At 37.9% G+C, this 14390-nt stretch overlaps 1 pseudogene; it reads left to right on the top strand.

Annotated features, from left to right (window-relative positions):
• The first annotated feature begins 10344 nt into the window (after positions 1-10344).
• LOC128931898 (histone-lysine N-methyltransferase SETMAR-like) lies at positions 10345-13951 on the top strand (annotated as a pseudogene).
• Positions 13952-14390: the final 439 nt, after the last annotated feature.

Below are 14390 nucleotides of genomic sequence, written 5' to 3'. Positions count from 1 at the left end.
TCTGCTATGACATTCAATTCATAGGCACATTAACAGAAATTAAGTATCTCTTACTTGAGAAAAGGTGATACCTAGGTGATGTTTCAGCCATCTTATCCTTGGTAGAACTTCCAAACTGCCTCAGGACCCAGGAATGAAAGTGTTAACACCTGGCAGAGCAGGGAACTTAAAGGACTTCAGAAGTCCTGTAGATAGTCCAAGTGCCTATCATATAGATTGCTAAATAGTTTTAATATCACTGCTAGTGTAATAGAGGAAAGATTTACTTTACAAATATTTACCTATGACATACCAGGTACTGTTCTAGGTCCTAAGGATGCTAGTCCTAAATGAAATAGATAAAAAATACCTACAATGAAAAAAAGTGGACAGATTCTGGTTGTGCTTTTGAAATAAAGCAGTCAGGACTTGCTGATGGATTTGGTGTAGGGAGAAAGAAGAGAGAGAATTCAAGGAAACCTCTTAAGTTTCTTACTCAAGCAAATGCTAGATGAAGGAGGTGCTAGTTATTTACATGGGGGAGAATGGGAAGGAGTGGGTTGCAAAGGTATGCTTCTCAGTAGACTTGAATTCACGGAAACATATATGGCAAAGCCTGTGAGAAAACTTTGAAATGATCATAGAATCACTTACACTAGCTATGTGCCAATTCTTCATCTATAAATCTGGGACATTAATATCTACCACACATAATTCAAGAGGTTGTGGTAATGATCCAACGTGGTAATAGATACGAAGTCTTGTTATTGTTGAAGAAACATGAGTCACCATCACTAACCCCATCACTCAGATTTCGGGGAACCATTATATTTGGTTATTTCGGCTCTCACCAGATAAAAACATGGGAGGTGGAAGCTCATAGAACATAGAAAAGTAGTAACATTGGAAGGTAAGATCAGCAATTAAAATCTCCCCAAAATTAGGAGACTATAGAGATGGTCTGTACATCAAATACAACAACATTTCAGATATGATTTCTCAACCAACCAATCATTTTTCTTTCTTTCTTTTTTTTTTTTTTTTTTTTTTTTTTTTTAGACAGAGTCTATCTCTGTCACCCAGGCTGGAGTGCAATGGCACAATCTCGGCTCACTGTAACCTCCGCCTCCCAGATTCAAGTGATTCTCCTATCTCAGCCTCCTGAGTAGCTAGGATTACAGGCACCTGCCACCACGCCTAGCTAATGTTTGTATTTTTAGTAGACACAGGGTTTCATCGTGTTGGCCACGCTGGTCTCGAACTCCTGACTTCAATTCATCCGCCTGCCTCAGCCTCCCAAAGTGCTAGGATTACAGGTGGGAGCCACTGCGCCCAACCACACTTTTCTTAACGTTAATGAAAAACAGGACCAATTTTGACATTGTTTTTTATTTTATTTTATTTGTTTTTGAGATGGAATCTAGCTCTGTCACCCAGGCTGGAGTGCAATGGCACAATCTTGGCTCACTACAACCTCTGCCTCCCAGGTTCAAGTGATTCTCGTGCCTCAGTCTCCTGAGTAGCTGTGATTACAGTCAGGCACCACCACACCCGGCTAATTTTTGTGTTGTTAGTAGAGGTAGGATTTTGGCATGTTGGTCAGGTTGGTCTAGAACTCCTGACCTAATGATTCGCCCACCTCGGCCTCCTAAAGTATTGGGATTACAAGTGTGAGCCACCACACCCGGCTGACATTGTTTTGCATTAGATAAATGGTATTAAGATAAATTGCTATTAAACTGTCTTATCTAATATAATTATGAAAGGCAAAATAAAGGGGAGAGAAAAGGAGCAAACGATGTAATTCATATCCCTCACTCATTTTCACATTTCCCCACTCATGCCTTTGGGCAAAGTGAGTCTTTGCATCTATAAGACATGGACCATGAATGCACTGCTTACACCTTCCTGAGTTGTGGAAAGAATCCAGTGAAACAGGGCATGTGAGCATGCTATTCAAATGGGTGTTGTTATTTTAACAGCAGAACATATAGAAAGTATACAGTAGAAAAACTCTTTGCAGGCTACAAAGAGTTAATTATTTGTTTTATATCTTCTTACCTCACCCCATGGCAACCACAGCATCTAGTCTGTATTCCAAAGCATTTACCACTGTTCACTGAATTAAATGAATTATTATTGAAGGCAGCAGATGACAAAAATATCATGTGTCTAATATACTGTACGTAGAGGCTTAAGTTCAAAGCTTTGGCATGATTCCTAAGGTACTTTGCACCCTCCACACCCTACCAAACAACCCTTAAAATTTTCAGTAGTTCAAATTCTATGCCAATATTTCTCAGCTTCCTCTTTTCCCCTCTGTTAAGGAATGAATAATTTAACTTTCTGGAGCTTAATAAAAAGTAGGCAGTATGGTATATAGTGGTTAAAAACATAGAATTAGAGTTAGGCTGCCTGGGTTTGAAACTTAGTTATATGACTAACCTTTAGCAAGTTATTTAACTACTTTGTACTCATGCAAGATGAGGAAATTGATAATACCCATTCCATTTCTAGAGTTGTCTAGGAGTAAACAAGCTGTTACTCATTATGTAAAGTGCATAGATCAGTGGTTGGCATCTATATGAATTCGGTGTTAGATGACATTATGTCTCCAGAATATGATATGGCAAACCCAATAGAAAAAAAGTTGGGTTTGGATATATTCTCATGACTACATCTTAATACTATTGTGTAGAAAATTACTATGGAACATCTTTGTCACTAAAACAAGAAAGATTTAGAGCTCAGTTAGAATGTTTACATATAAAATGGAATGACTAAACAAACATTTGTGAGATGTATACTCAGTGCCAAGGATTGTGTCCATGCAGGGAGTGTAAAAGCAAACATATTCAGGGCCGGGCGCGGTGGCTCACGCCTGTAATCCCAGCTCTTTGGGAGGCCGAGGCGGGTGGATCACGAGGTCAAGAAATCGAGACCATCCTGGTCAACATGATGAAACCCCATCTCTACTAAAAATACAAAAAAATTTGCTGGGCGTGGTGGCGCACGCCTGTAGTCCCAGCTACTTGGGAGGCTGAGGCAGGAGAATTGCTTGAACCCAGGAGGCGGAGGTTGTGGTGAGCCGAGATCGCGCCATTCCACTCCAGCCTGGGTAACAAGAGCGAAACTCCGTCTCAAAAAAAAAAGCAAACATATTCAAACTCTGTCTTGAGGAATTCACACTGCAGTCGGAAGAATCAATTAGAATTATTAGAATTGAATGATGTTTGTTTATGCTAATCTAATTCCAAACTTTCTTACAGAAGTAGCACAGTGTGAAAAGTGATAGAACAGACAGAAGCACAGAGGACAGTGTCGAGAAAGGAGGAATTGAAACTGACCTACGATACCAGATAAAATGGATTAAAAACACTTCTAAGAAAATATGATGCTAGGTTGGAGTCTTAAGTGATAAGAAGAAGCTTTATTAGATCAGATAGAATTGGGGAGCAAAGGATAGGTATTTGCAGGTCAGTAAACAAGAAGACGCACGCAAGGATGACGTAACCTGGCAGTCTGTGGAAATAAATATGGCGGAAATGAAGAGTGTGTCTGCATGCATTGTAGGAGTTGAGTGGGGAGAGTTTGTCAATGGTCAAACTACGCAAGGTGGGGTACATTAGGTTTAGAAGTGTGGTCTTAGTGCTGAAGTAATGGGATAGCTTTGAAGGATTTGAGCAAAGGGCCATTATTATCAGATGCATATTTTTGAAATATTGGACTCTGACAGCATCCTCACTGCATGCCCAGACTTCTTTACTCCCCTTCTCCTGCTCTATATCCCTTCATGGCACTTAACACCACCTGACACATTATTTGAGGTGTTGGTTGTCAGTCTCCCACAACCAGAAAGTAAGCTTCGTAAGGACGGATAATAAGTACCTGTCTCGCATTAAACATCCAATGAGGAAATAAATAGCTGGCATATAGGGCAAATTCCATACAACTTCTTACCTTCCCGCTCACCCACTTTTTAGCTTACTTTTCTTCTTGAGAGCACACTTTTTTAGTGGAGTAGCCAATATTCTGTAAACATGAGAATTAAAATTTTAAGCAGGACCAGGTGCGGTGGTTCATGCCTGAAATCCCAGCACTTTGGTAGGCCAAGGCAGGAAAATTATTTGAGCCCAGGCATTTGAGACCCAGGGCAACATAGCGAGATCCCATCTCTATAAAAAATATAAAAACTAGCTGGGCAAGGTGATACATATTTAGCTACCCCAGAGGCTAAGGTAGATCCCTTGAGCCCAGGAATTTGAGGCTGCAGTGAGTGAGCCATGATTATGCCACTACACTCTAGCCTGAGCAATAGAGTGAGATCCTGTCTCTAAAACAATAAGATAAAGTAAAATTTTAAGCATTACCCAAAATAGATCTCAAAGGCCATGTTCTTTTAAAAACAGGTAGAAATTGTGTGATAGAATAGCTTCATTTAACAACATTTTATTTCAAAGAAATTAATAAAAGCTTATGATTTCTATAATTTTGTTTTACTTTAATACCTGTAGGAAGAAATACAATGCAATGATTTCTGAATTAGGACACCTTGACAGTGAGAGTGTTTTCATAATCTATAACTTTAATCCCTTAAATGTACATTAAACCAGGTACGGTGGCACAAGCCTGTAATCCCAGCACTTTGGGAGGCCGAGGCAGATAGATCACTTGAGGTCGGGAGTTCAAGATCAGCCTGGCTGACATGGTGAAATCCCATTTCTACTAAAAATACAAAAAGTAGCCGGATGTGGTGGTGCATGCTGTAATCCCAGTTACTGGGGAGGCTGAGGCATGAGAATCACTTGAACCTTAGTGAGCCGAGATCACATCACTGCATTCCAGCCTGGGCAACAGAGCAAAAATTCTCTCTTGAAAAAAAAATGACAAAAACAAAAAGCATTAAATTCCTTAAATAGATGGAACGACTGCATACTTAAATAATTATTTAGCTAATTATATTTAGTGAAGTTCTAACATAGGCAATTCAAGAGGGCCATCTACCATCCACCAGGTTTTCCTGAATTAGGCATGCTCTCATCACTTCATTGTTTCCTTAAATTTTCTTACCACTTGGGTGAAATCAACTGGATTTCACTGTGCAGTATGGGTCACCAGTCTGAGCTGCTTTGAGACCTTTATTTACTTCTGGTCTTTGATCACCAGTCTTGTCCCCTCATTTTGAGTTAGGAAAATTCCATGGTTGATTGTCAACCCACATCCTGCAGCCCTGAAAGCACAGGATGTAATTTTCCCTTGCCATCTCCAGAGCATTTTAAGCTGCTCATATCTCACTCCTTGATGACTTCCAAGACCCTCTCTCTGGTTGTATCTCTTGAAACAAGCCGGCTGGGGCTTCCCTGGCTGCCCCCATTGACTGACCCTGGTTTCTACTATGCCTGTACATGCTAGATCTCATTTTACCACGTCTAAATTCGGTAAACCACAGTGGGCCCACTCTCCATCATCAGTTCAAAGCAGTCCCTTACTTATCATTATGCCATTTGCTTCATTTGCTTAATATTTAGGGAGCTACATTAGACTTCTCTTCTTTGGGAAGTTGCTCAGCTGGAATGTGATCTCCAGAGTTCAAAATTCAATCCATTGCTTGCTGTGACTCAGAAGCAATTACTCTTCCCACTCAGAAGAAAATTTTTCTGAAATAACTACCCTTTAGAAAAGACTAATTTAAGAAAAGTTGTCATTTTTAAAAGCCAAGGAAGTAATTTAAATATTATTACTGAAAGACTTTAAAACAAAATATGTATCTTAAATATTGAATAAAAAAATTAGGTGTTTAAATTCAATCCCAAATATTAAAAATTATAAAATAAAGAAGGAAGAAAAAAGAAAAGGGAAAAGATTAAGTACAACTCCAAAGAATAAGATTTTACATTTTTTTTTTTGTATAAAGTGACTGTGCTGATGTAGCTTTTGAAATGTCAGGAACTTCCAAGGGTCTGAGATGTTTAGACCCTACTTGTAAGTTAATAAGTTAGCTAGCCACAGTTCTGTAAATGTCAGAGAACACGAGACTTCTGGGTCAGAGACAAAAGGCTCTGTTACTCACAGCACAGCAGACAGCATGAGCTTCACACTCCCATTGGCTCCACCTTGTCCCCCTAGTCCCATGGGAGTGATACAGGTAGACCTAGACCCAGATTGGTCTGTGTGTAACTGAGGAATTCCAAACTTAGGAAAACCCTAATCTAATAAAGGCTTGCTCACAAATCTGCTTAACCTTTTCCAGTGAGAGCTATTATCTTTATTATCCTAGTCAAGAAGAAAATCTTCCCTTTATCCCATAGGGATCTCTGTCTTTCAGGGATATCTGCAAACATGCATGGCAAACAGCCTTGAAAATGCAGTCTGAAACAAAAACTGTCAGAAGATATGTAGAAATGACATGAAGAAGTAAAATATCCATACCTTGATGTCATTTTTAGAAGTATAAAAATTTTGCTAAAATTTTATAGGAACTGCCACTCAGTATTATAAAACTTCATTACAGAGTTCATCAAAGCACAAACATAACCACCATTAGCTCAACAAATATTTTGAACCCCAAAACTAGCAAAGAGTCATCATCAGCAATTTTTTAAATATAGCATATAGGCACGTTCTACCCGTGGCAAAACATAAATTTATTTCATAAGATAGGATATTCAGCTAATCTATATGACCTGACATTAAGGCATAAAAACAGCTGCGGGCTGATACAAAGTAAGTGAACAATAAGGACGACAGTTAAGATTTTTACAATTATGTACATTTCTAAGGGTTAGTGTTTTTATTTTTATGTAGAAACTTGAGACAGGGCACACTGGCTCACATCTGTAATCCCAACACTTTGGGAGGCTGAGGCAGGCAGATCACTTGAGGTCAGGAGTTTGAGACCAGCCTGGCCAACATGGCGAAACCCTCTCTGTACCTGTGCGCCTATAATCCTAGCTATTCAGGAGGCTGAGGCAGGAGAATCACTTGAACCTGGGAGGTGGAGGTTGCAGTGAGCCAAGATTGTGCCACTGCACTCCAGCCTTGGCGACAGAACAAGACTCCGTCTCAGAAAAAAGAAACCTGAAGAGAAAACCTACTACATTAAAAATGTAAAGTGGGATATACAATGATGGTTTTACATCTTTTTCTTTTTTCTTATAACTTAAGCACCATCTGCATGCTCCCCACTCTTAGCTAGCACTTCTCTTATTTATCTGAGAAAAGAGAATTGATTAGATGAGAATCATATCAAATTTACCAGCCTACCTATCCATGTTCATATTCTTTGTCTTCCTACTATTAAACTGAATTGAATTTTCCTCCTCTCTTCTAAGGCTGTTTCATACCCCAATCTCATCCCTCTTGAGCTTCTTCAGAGACTTTTTCTCGCAATTGTCCCCTCCCTCTCTCCTGCATCATCAGTTCTTTCACTGTTACTGGCTCATTCTTATCACCATGTAAACATACTTCCAAAATTTCTTGAGAAAAACCTCTCAGCTCCTCCTTCAGCTCTCCCCCTATTCCCTACTTCTTCAAAAGGGTTCTCTAAATACTCACTGTCTCCATTCCCTCACCTTCCTGTCTCCCCACCCAGTGATCCTTCCATCCACCACTTCACTGAGGCCACTACTGTATAGGTCAACTTCCTTGGTAGCATATAGATAAAATTATAATTCATGATGCTACTTTATAATCAGCAGACAATTGTACTAAAAAATGCAACATTCAGCTAATTTATAAAATACAGACAATTTTGTCTTCTGTACCTCACAGGGTTGTGAATCAAATGACATCATGCAAGTAAATATTTCACTAAGCCACGATGCACCACAAATGTAAGTGTTATAATTTTCAGAGGCATAGGTTTTTGCAGTTCTTATCAAACCCTGCTGTAACCTAAGAAGCTAGACAATAATAGAATGTCCACAGACTTTTTTGGACAAACAAATTCTGGCTGGAAATGACCAGAAGCACCCAACTAGAATGATGTTAAAGAACATAGCAGCACCTAGAAGCTGTAAGCAGAAAAACCATTCCTTCCTTCCATAGCAACATGCAGAACAGTCATCTAACACGTTGAATAACAGATAAGCTCTCATTTTGTGCAAGAAATTATCTGAGTCTTCAAAGAATCATTCTTGTCTAAGTTCCCATTCAACTGATAAGCTGTCTCACACAGTCACACAGCAAATCCAGATATTTGTAAGACATGAATAATTACAGTTAAAAATTGTAAAGAAAAACAGTAAATCACAAAGATTATAAAATGAAAATTATCTCAATAGTGTAAAAATATATTTATATAGAAATGTTACTGTATTAAATAATATTTATACCTTATTTTTGTATATACACATATGTACATAAAAGACTAAAATAAAACACATACAGAGGTGTGTGTATTTGTTACACAAAAAAGAGGTGCTTTTTGTGCTTAGCCAAGACTCAAACATCAAGACCATCAAATAAAATAGCTAATGTAAAACATGATAAACTCAGTAAAAATATATTTCTTATCATCTGGTAAGTAATTGCTTTAAGATAGTTAAAATAAACTAATGAACATCTTGAGGGCCTGAGCTACATACATCATAATAGCCTATTTTGCAAAATCACACTTAAATTATCATGGTCTGTCCATCAAATATTTACATTTTCGTGGCCCACATTATGTTATTCTCCAAGTCTCTGACAACTTTTCCACCTAGTCTAATGAGACACTTTGGAGGCATGACTGGTCAGCATCAGATTGAAAATAAATACGCTGTTTCCAGATATTTCCTTCGGGGTTGGCCGACATCGGTCTACCATGTAACAGTTTATGGGGGAGAGCAGGAAAGCTTGACTTAAGAACAGTGCTGCCACCAGAGTAAACAGTGCCACAAATCAGGGAAATTTAAAGCACATGCCTTATTGTCAAGTTTAACTTGTTTTACAAACCCAAACAGCCATCCAGCTTCTAAAAACTCATTTCCGTTTCAATAATTTATACTTAATCATGAAGATAAAACAAATATATTTGTGCATATAAATATACAGTAATTTTAAGTGTTGCCAAAGAACTCAACTTGTCACTGTTCCTATGTAACTATATGAGAAATTGTTAGAAGTAATAACAATGACAGAGAAACATCACAGAAAATGTAAACAAAGCAATATCAGTCAAAAGTTAAGACACATTCTATTTCTTTTTAAACTAAAGATACACCTATATGTACCTAAAACACAAGGTGATATCGTTTTGCCAATATATTCTCTCTTCCTACATACCTTATGTACCATCCTCCTGAGTTCTAGTGTACAAATCTTTGTAAGACATGAATAATTGTAGTTGAGAATTATAAAGAGAAAAAGTAAATCACAAAGATTATAAAATGAAAATTATCTCAATAGTGCAAAAATATATTTACATAGAAATGCGATTGTATTAGATGATATATCTTATTTTTATATATACACCTATGTACATAAACTATTAGAACAAAACATACAAGTTTTTTATGTGATTGTGCTGCAGTGATATATAATCCCAGAATTTATAATAACAAATACTTCATTCTTGCTCTGCTTTCACATCAGTTATAGCTCTGTTTTGAGTCTTCTTTCTTCTATTATTTAGTACAAAGTAACAGCCATTTTTTTGTACTTTGTTCTTCTTATGGTCAAGAGAAAAAAGCTAAAGAGAAACCACGTAGTGACTTTTAAAGGTTGTACTCAGAAGCAGCCAATCATTTCCATCACATCTCATTGGCCAAAGCAGATTCCTTAGACAAGACTCACTTTACTGGAGCAGGAGGAACCATCCCCTCACAGGGAGGACCCCACACATCACATGGAGAAGTAGTGACTACTAGAAAAAAAATTATATAATTTACAGCAATAACAGTTATCTCTTGGTAATGATATTAGGGCTATTTTTCTTTTTCTTCCTTATACTTGTATATTGGTTCCTTTTTTATATAATGAACAAGTGTTACTTTTAAAGGAAAAAAAAGTAAATGTGACACATGAAAAAGAAATTTGTTGAATCATACCACGTCATTCACCTCCCATTTCACTTTCCTCCTGTCATCTCTGGTGAAGTGTGTTTTGATGTATCGTTGGCCATGGGTGTTGATCTGTTGGGCTGTCCATTCTTTCTCACTGCGTCATGTGTAGCCTGCCTTTCATGCCATACAGCTCTATAAAATTGACCTATGAACAATATCAATTACATGACTAAAGAGTGGATATTGGTGTGTAGCCCAGTGGTTCTCAGCTCGGGACAATATTGTTTCCTAAAGGTTATTTGCAATGTCTGGAAACATTTATGGTTGTTACAACTTGAGGGCAGAAGGTGCTTTGGTATCTAGTGGCTAGAGGCAAGGGATGCTGCTAAAGGCAGCCCCTCTCAATGTAAAATTATCGGGCTCAAAATGTACAGTAAGTACCAAGGTTAAGAAACCATGTGGTCCCATGATAACGTGATTCCTACTTTAAAAGAGGACTGAGAATCTTGTGAGTGCTTTGACATTCAAGTCCTTTGGTCTTCAGGCCATGGACAGTGATATCTTAGAGGCTGACTATCGTACAAATGTGATCTATGGATGAAGACAGTGCTGCGAGCTGGATTTACGGGAAAATCAAAGCATACAATCACATAACTTAGGAACATTTACCATCAGGACTTAGGGGTTTAGTTAATACTGAAAACAATTTAGAAATGATCTGGGTGATGAGTGGGAGACTGAGTCTTAAGAGAAACTGCTCTGGTATTTTGCACAGGAAATTGTTGCTAACATGAGGAAGAGTATTTGGAAACAAGCAAGGAATGTTGTGACAGTTTGTCAGTCATGAGTAACTTCAAATCATACAATTATTACCATCATTTGTGTACATGTCTGTCACTTTAATCTGTTATGTGTTTGGGAGATGGAGGAGAACAAGAGTGACATCACCACATACTTAGAAGTATCTTGTAACATTTGTATTACACATTGTGTTGTCAAGGGTTATTAATTGACTATAATCAATTCTAAATTTAAAACAAATGTTACACAAGTTTCTCAATTTAAGAGATTATTTTATAAAAGCTCCTACTTATAAAAATTATTTTGAAATAATTAAAATATGATCCACGTCCTCTTCATCTGGCCTATACTAGAAGTTCCTTCTCACCAAAGCTCAGTGACCTCTTTTTGCTATAGCTCCTATGCCAGAATTCCATATCCTCAAAAAATATTCACTCCTTCCTACCTAATATGGGAATCAGAATCGCTATGCCTATAACTCTTCCCATTAGATCACAGTGTTTAACTGTGTCTTCCCACTCAATTATGGCTTCTAAAAGAGAACCCACTTATAATCTGTCTTTGCGACCAGAGATTTATGTAATGTCCACAAGTGTTATTCGCTGATTTTATATTAATATATCCTCTCAATGACAAGGTTTCATTGTAAAGAAGGAAAAATGAATCTGAGCTATTTTTTATATTAAGAGATGAATAACTTGCCTTTCAAAAGAACACATATGTGGAGCCAAAGGGATAAATATCTAATAGTAAAGTTCCACCCAGAGAGATAGTAGAATAGGAAAAAAATTTTGATGCAAGAGAGGCTTCCTAAGTTCAATTCGTTACTTAAAAGCAATGGCCCACTCCAACATGACCAGGCCTTGCTGTGCAATAAAGAACTAAAGCTACATCTAGCTTATTGTCCATTATTTGGCTTCCTGAAACTAAAAAAAATCATTTTTTTTCAATTATAGCTGATGAAATTCTAACACATATTGCAATGACATGGCCAGAAAAATATTTAACTGCATGTTAACAATACCAGTTTGATTTAACATATATTTATGATTGATATTTTTAAACATAAACCTAAATACCACATAAAATTCTTCTCAATTTCACAGTTTATTAGGTTATATTTTATAAAATAGTACAATATTTTGATTGTCGCTTTCATGGGAGGGGGGATTCAACTTTCACTTGAACTGTCTTAACAACAAGTACTCTGGCAATAGTTGCTGTCTTTTTCCTCTGGTTGCCCTTCATCTAAATGGCTACACTTAATGTTTGGTGCTCTTAATAACATTTGATTAAGAATTGTATTGTACTTTCTTCTGCTGATCATAAATAATATTTTTGACAAATGTCATATTTTCCACTGAAAGGTCCTTGAGGGAAGGATTAGATTGCAGAGAAGTGTTATCAGTTCACCAAGGGGTTATTTCCAAAGTTATATCTTTTCAACGGGTCTTTATTGATCAGCTATCCCAAGCCGGACTCTGTACTAAACATTGAAATAAGCAGTTACTTAATTAGAAGTTGGTTTGTTAAAACTTAGAATGAATTTTTCCATAAAAGCAGTACTTTAAAAGGAAATCGAAATCCCACATGATCCCCACGAATCAATTTTATATATCTCATGATTCTGCTGCATTCATTTTATGTTCCTATTAGGTTGGTGCAGATGTAATTGTGGTTTTTACATTGTTGAAATTTGCTGTTTGACACTGGAATACATTCTTAAATACATGTGGTCATGTTATACAATGTTACACATCATTTTGATACACATTCCTCATTTTTTTTTTTTTTTTTTTGCTAATGACTTATTACTTGCTGTTTATTTTATATCTATTTTAGACTTTGGAAATGATGTTAGACAAAAAGCAAATTCAAGCAGTGCTCTTATTAGAGTTCAAACTTGGTTGTAAAGCAGCAGAGACAACCGGTAACCTCAACAATGCATTTAGCCCAGGAACTGCTAACCAATGTACAATGCGGTGGTGGTCCAGGAAATTTTGCAAAGGACATGAGAGCCTAGAAGATGAGGCCGGGCGCGGTGGCTCAAGCCTGTAATCCCAGCACTTTGGGAGGCCGAGGCGGGTGGATCACGAGGTCAAGAGATTGAGACCATCCTGGTCAACATGGTGAAACCCCGTCTCTACTAAAAATACAAAAAAATTAGCTGGGCATGGTGGCACGTGCCTGTAATCCCAGCTACTCAGGAGGCTGAGGCAGGAGAATTGCCTGAACCCAGGAGGCGGGAGGTTGCAGTGAGCAGAGATCACACCATTGCACTCCAACCTGGGTAACAAAAGCTAAACTCCGTCTCAAAAAAAAAAAAAGAAGATGAGGAGCGTAGTGGCCGGCCATCGGAAGCTGACAGCAACCAATAGAAAGCAGTCATCGAATCTGATCCTCTTACAACTACAGGAGAAGTTACTGAATAACTCACCATCTACCATTCTTCGGTTGTTTGGCATTTGATGCAAATTGGAAAGGTGAAAAAGCTGGTAAGTGGGTACCTCATGAGTTAGTGAAAAATTTTTAAAACATCGTTTTCAAGTGTCATCTCTTATTCTACACAACAGCACAAACCATTTCTCCATTGGATTGTGACGTGTGATGAAAAGTGGACTTTATACAACTGGCAGTGATTAGCTCAGTGGCTGGACCGAGAAGCAGCACCAAAGCACCTCCCAAAGACAAATTTAGAGCAAGAAAAGGTCATGGGCACTCTGTGGTGGTCTGCTGCCGGTCTGATCCACTACAGCTCTCTGAGTTCCATCAAAACCACTCCGTCTGAGAAGTATGCTCAGCAAATCTATGAGATGCACCAAAAACTGCTACACCTGCAGCCGGCATGGGTCCACAGAAAGGGCCCGATTCTTCTCCATGACAATGCCCAACTGCCCTTCACACAACCAAGGTTTCACAAGTTGAGAGAATTGGGTTACAAAGTTTTGCCCCATCCACCATTTTCACCTGACCCCTTGCCAAGCGACTACCACTTCTTCAAGCTGCTTGATAACTTTTTTCAAGGAAAACGCTTCCATGATCAGCAGGATGCAGAAAATGCTTTCCAAGAGTTCATCAAATCCTGAAGCACAGACTTTTATGCTACAGGTATAAACAAACTTATTTCTCATTGGGAAAAATGTGTGGGTTTAATGGGTCAGGTTTTGATAAATAATATTGTTTAAACCTAGTTATAATGACTTAAAATTTACAGTCTGAAACCACAATTACTATTTTAAAAAACTTATTATTATTATACTTTAAGTTCTGAGATACATGTATAGAACGTGCCAGTTGTATACATAGGTATACACATGCCGTGGTGGTTTGCTGCACCCATGGCACGTGTACACTATGGGTACAACAGCAAACCCCTCATGTACATTAGGTATTTCTTCTAATGCTATCCCTCCCCCAGACCCCCACTCCCCAACAGGCCCCGGTCTGTGATGTTCCCTCCCTGTGTCCATGTGTTCCTGTTGTTAAACCACTATTACATTTACACCAACCTAACAGAAAAAGAAAATCTAAATTATGGCACATCAAATGTTTTCTACAAACGGCAGAAAACAAATAGTGTTATAATATTGCAATGAATAAAAAAGGAGCCGAACTTATCCCCCA

The sequence above is a fragment of the Callithrix jacchus genome, chromosome 4 (assembly GCF_049354715.1).
Source record: "Callithrix jacchus isolate 240 chromosome 4, calJac240_pri, whole genome shotgun sequence".
Lineage (NCBI taxonomy): Eukaryota > Metazoa > Chordata > Mammalia > Primates > Cebidae > Callithrix > Callithrix jacchus.
The sequence above is the reverse complement of the archived record's forward strand: the minus strand, read 5'-3'. Positions and strand labels throughout refer to the sequence as shown.